This window comes from Chaetura pelagica, unplaced genomic scaffold (assembly GCF_000747805.2).
Source record: "Chaetura pelagica isolate M959 unplaced genomic scaffold, ChaPel_1.0 scaffold52, whole genome shotgun sequence".
NCBI classification, from domain to species: Eukaryota; Metazoa; Chordata; class Aves; order Apodiformes; family Apodidae; genus Chaetura; species Chaetura pelagica.
The window spans coordinates 958,008-962,910 of NW_009952486.1; positions in this window are offsets into that span (position 1 = coordinate 958,008).

Sequence of the window (4,903 nt, forward strand, 5' to 3'; positions counted from 1 at the left end):
CCATACAAAAATGCGTCTAGACTTACACCATCAGTTGCCTGAGTAAGCCTGAGTCCTTTTCCCACAATCATAGTGGTTTCTAATGTGCAATTTCCTTGGAAAAAAAAAAGAAAAAAAGACTGCTTTGGATAACTATTTTAAGACCTACCAGTATCTTGCTGTTCAGTGCACACATAATCATCATTTAAATTAAACCATTTCTGCCCTATATTATACCAGTGTTTTGAATATGTGCACGGATAAAAAGTGTCCTTATTACTTCTGCTTCTTAGTAATACATACACACCTAAATCCTATCATGAAATTTTTCAAGCCAGTCTTCACAGCATTTTGCTGTCCCTTTGTTTTTCTCACTGGAGTTTGAAGTTTACTGCTTTTGCCAAACACCGAATTGGGGGGATCAGCCAACAAGACTCTTTTTATGCCCTTTTCTGCTTGTTTGTTTGTTTAAGAGCATCACGGATTGTGTCAGCAGAGTTCTTGGAAAGAGGTTTTTTTAGCTATGTTGTGCTCCCTCTGCTGACTCTGCAGCAACAAGACACACAGAGCTACAGGTCCTACCTTACAGAGCGGTTGTTAGATGTAACAACCTGCAGACCACACAGTAGTTGTTTTAATGTATTAAATGGAATTTGTCCAAGAGCCTTTTAGCTATTGTTTGAAATATAGAAAAAAAATCACATAATTTTTTTATGTACAAAACCAAATTTCTTTATGCAAATATTGTCTATTAGATGAAGTCAATTATGTTGGCAGATACTAGGAATGAAAAACAGGAATAGTTGTGATGGTTGGAGGAGGTAGCTTCTAAAGGCTTTAACTAAGATTAAAGCATCATTGTACTCAGACATAATCAGGAATATTAAACATTTGTAAATAATACCATCCCAGCTGAAGCAGATTGCCATTCTAATGGTAACACAGAGAGCAGGGGGCAGGGGAAACCATAATATTCTTTCACTGGACAAGTAGAGGCCTGAGACAAAACTCTAAATAGTAGAACTTTCCTTTTCCTCCAGGAAAACGTAAATGCATTAAGACGATACAATTTTGTCTAAATAACCAGAAGAACAATTAATAGAACTAAGTGATACCATTTTTCCAACTCTCTCTAGAGCTGACAACCATCTCCCCCTTCCAGAACCATTAGTCAATCACTCTCTGAACACAATGTCTCACCAGTAGGATCTGGATGTGGCGCTGATGACAGAGTTGGCTTGAGCTGCTTGTCCATTGCCACACAGAATTTCTGTGTCAGAGGGAGAGAAGGAATTGAGTTAGTGAAAGGGGAATGCAACTGTTTCATCACAAGGCTGCCCTTTCTCTTCCTACAGTCCTTCTGCAGCATTCTCTTCTGAAAGATCAGCAAAGGCCTTTGACTCAGTGGATGTGATGCCCTCATCGAGGGTAGGTGTTTTTTGCAGGGCACACGTAAAACATGCTTTTGTTTCTCTTAAGCAGCTAAATAAATAAAACAGAGATAGCCAGATGACCCTTCACCATCCTTACATTTGTCTGAAAAGCTGGGAATGGTTGTGTGATCTTAACCAACTTATGTATGACATTATTTCAGAGATGGGTTGATCCTGCTGTAATTGCATTAATTGGCAAAAGTTGCATTAAGTCCTGCAGCATTTGCATGTGACTAACTTCGACACATTTTTAGATGAGATGAAATATTCTACTCCACTACATCTATTTTAATTTAAAAAAAAAAAATCACATCAAACCCCACTTTTTACATTATACATTTGTCCATGTAGCATGATTATACCATGGCCTGGATTTCCGTAATGTCTCAAAGCTTTTTTTCTTTCCTTCTGATTTTCTGTGGCTGGCATGAGGCTGGGATGTTCTGGTTGGTTCATTAAATACTTCTAGGGTCACATTTTGATAGTTTTGTCTGGAAAGAGGGTGTCTAGAATGCAGTGCAACAGGCCTTTCAGGTTAACTGAGCACAGGTAGTGTTTACAGTAAAGAGTAGCTTGGGATCCAAGATGCTTTTCATACCATGGTAATCTCTTATGTTACATTTGTTAGTTCCCTAATATAAAGAAATGCACTGAATAACTTTATATTGGAAATAGTTCAGTTTGCAATAGCTGCTGAAGTAACTTACTGGTTCTCCCAGTCAGCCCAGATTAACTAACTAGCTGTGAACTGTGTGGCTGACAGGCCATAGGGCTGAGTATCAGATGAGCTCATGGGCCCTCTCTCACTTGGAGATAATAGTTAGCAGTTGGCTATGTGAGATTAAATGCAAGGAAAGGGAGTTAGAACAACTAGTTTCCTATCTCAGTGGTTAGTGGTACCTCAGCAGCATTCTGTCTTTTACTGCTGGTGTTTTTGATGATGAAGGTTCCAAGGAGACCTTACAGTGACCTTCCAGTACCTGACGGGGCTCCAGGAAAGCTGGGGAGGGGCTTTATACCAGGGTGTGTAGTGACAGGATGAGGGTAATGGTTTTAAACTGGTAGAGGGGAGATTTAGGTTACACGTTAGGAAGAAATTCTTTATTATTAGGGGGGTGAGACCCTGGCCCAGGTTGCCCAGGGAAGCTGTGGCTGCCCCATCCCTGGAAGTGTTGAAGGGCAAGTTGGATGGGGCTTGGAGCAACCTGGGCTGGTGGGAGGTGTCCCTGCCCATGCAGGGGGGTTGGAACTAGGTGATCTTTAAGGTCTCTTCCAACCCAAACCATTCCATGATCCTATGATTAAATGTTAAAGCATATTCATCCTACTTTATGCAAACAACATCTCTGCTACTAATTTGCATAGTCTTTTGCTGGCTGAGAATGATTTTTGCACATGGAAATCTTTTTAACCAATGTTAGTTATGTTTTTATGCCCTAGATCTCTGTCAGAATGTGTGAGTTTTATGAAGAATTCTAGAGTAGTCTGTAGGTTGGACTTAGGCTTTGAATGTTGGTTTCTTTTTTAAAAAATCCATGAGAAGACAACAATTAAATTTAATTTTTTGAAAGGAGAACGTTGGCATTCATCTTTCCTGTGGAGAGAAAAGAGAAAATGCACAGCACAAATCTCAAGTGAACTTACATGCAAAATAGAAGTACTTGTAAACTAGTTGATAAATTTAGGAACAGTTTTCACATTTTTGTTTTCAATAATGCAAGTATAAAACTAGCATGGAGAAATTTTTCATAATTCTTGTATTTATAATAAAAATTAGTCTGAACAGTAACATAATTTTTGTTAATAGCACATTTTTTCAATGGAAAAGGATATCCATCATTTGACTAAGACTTTGCAGTCATAGGAGAAGATGTGAACTTTCAAACTCTAATGAAATACTTCCTTTTTTTTTATATTCAAGCCTGAGCAAACCTGTACATGCTCATAATTCACAACTGTTTATGACTAATATTAATCTGGGAGCATTGATGCCTGGCTGCTTTACTGTAGAAAGAACTGCTTATAGTGTGCATGTTGTTATCCAGAAATAGAGAAAGAAGCCCAACACAGCTGTGTGGTGATTAGTTTGACCTTAGATATTCTTACAGCACAGAATCTATTGCACTGACACCTCCAGGATTCCTTTAGCAACTTTGAATTTAATGGCATCATTGCAAAGTAGCTGCTGATGGGTACATGTCTAGACCAGGTCACATTGCTGCCTTTTTCTTCTTTTTTTTTTAGCATAGTTTCTTTTTTTCTTCTGCATCATGAAAGTAAAATATTTTAGCCCTTTTGTTGTCAAGAAATATAGTAGAAAAATAATCCTTTAGCACCTCTTTGCACAGATTTCATGGTAGGTCGTGGAAACAGTCCCTGGAGCTGGGAAAGCACAGGGTTTCTTTTCCACAGCACTGAGGAAGGGCAAGCTTAGGCAGAAGGTCCGTGGTCTCCATGTCCCCAGAGAGACACAAGCACAGGAACAGCCAGCTGGGCCTGTCTGTGGTGAAGGAGAAGGTTACATCCCCAGGACAGATGTGCTGTCCTTGAGAGGGAGGCAGAGGGCACCTCAGCTGTGCTTAGATGAAGTGTCCTGTGTTCAGGAGCCCTTCCAGGGTGATGCCAGACTGGGAGTGCAAATTAAGCCCCCTGTTAATTGGACAGAGCTAAGGCCTTGTCAATTTAGATTTGCCATATAGCCAAGGGTAAATGTTTTGACTGGAATGGAAGCAGTTAAAAGTGTACTTGGAAAATTTCATTTTGGGTTGAGTAAATCCTGTCTACTTAAGGCATCTTAGCATGCCAGAACCTTTCCTTGCAGCAGAAGACCTCAGATAGACACACTTATGTGTAGTATTGTTGCTGGGTGTCTTTGTGGGTGTCTTTATTCACATATAAATGTGAAATTATAATACAGACAAGATGATTTTTCAAAAATAAAGTAGATTTTTTTAAACTGGAAGCATTGAGCAAAGCCTTTTGAGTTGCCTGAAGTTCAGAAGAACTGGTATTACTAAGTACTGTTACCAACTTTAACCTCTGGAAGGGATGGAGTTCATAGGCTTTTGCCCAAAGAATTGTAAATCACTGCTGATTCGGGTTTAGTGCCTTAGGGCAGGAATATGAGCAGCATAAAATGGAATTACTTGGTGACCTGCAGTAGCTGATAGGTGCACCCACACTGCCCTGTCTTTCTCTGCAGTAGAATCTTGACATTTTTATTTCCTCTGTTCCCAGTGTGTGATATGAACAGATTCACAGGGGAAAAAAATCATTCAGTGAGGACAAAAGAGCATGCATGAAGCACAGTCCCACATGTTCAGTGATTGTTAAAATAACAGATTACTTTTTTTCTTTTGCTTCTTCTTAATAAAGATCTAAAATACCACAGGCTATTTCTAGGTTAGAAATACTTTTGCTATGCAAGTGCTTTGGCACTATTGGTAGACTTTGCTGGAACAAGTCATCTGGGCAGTGAAAACAGAACATTC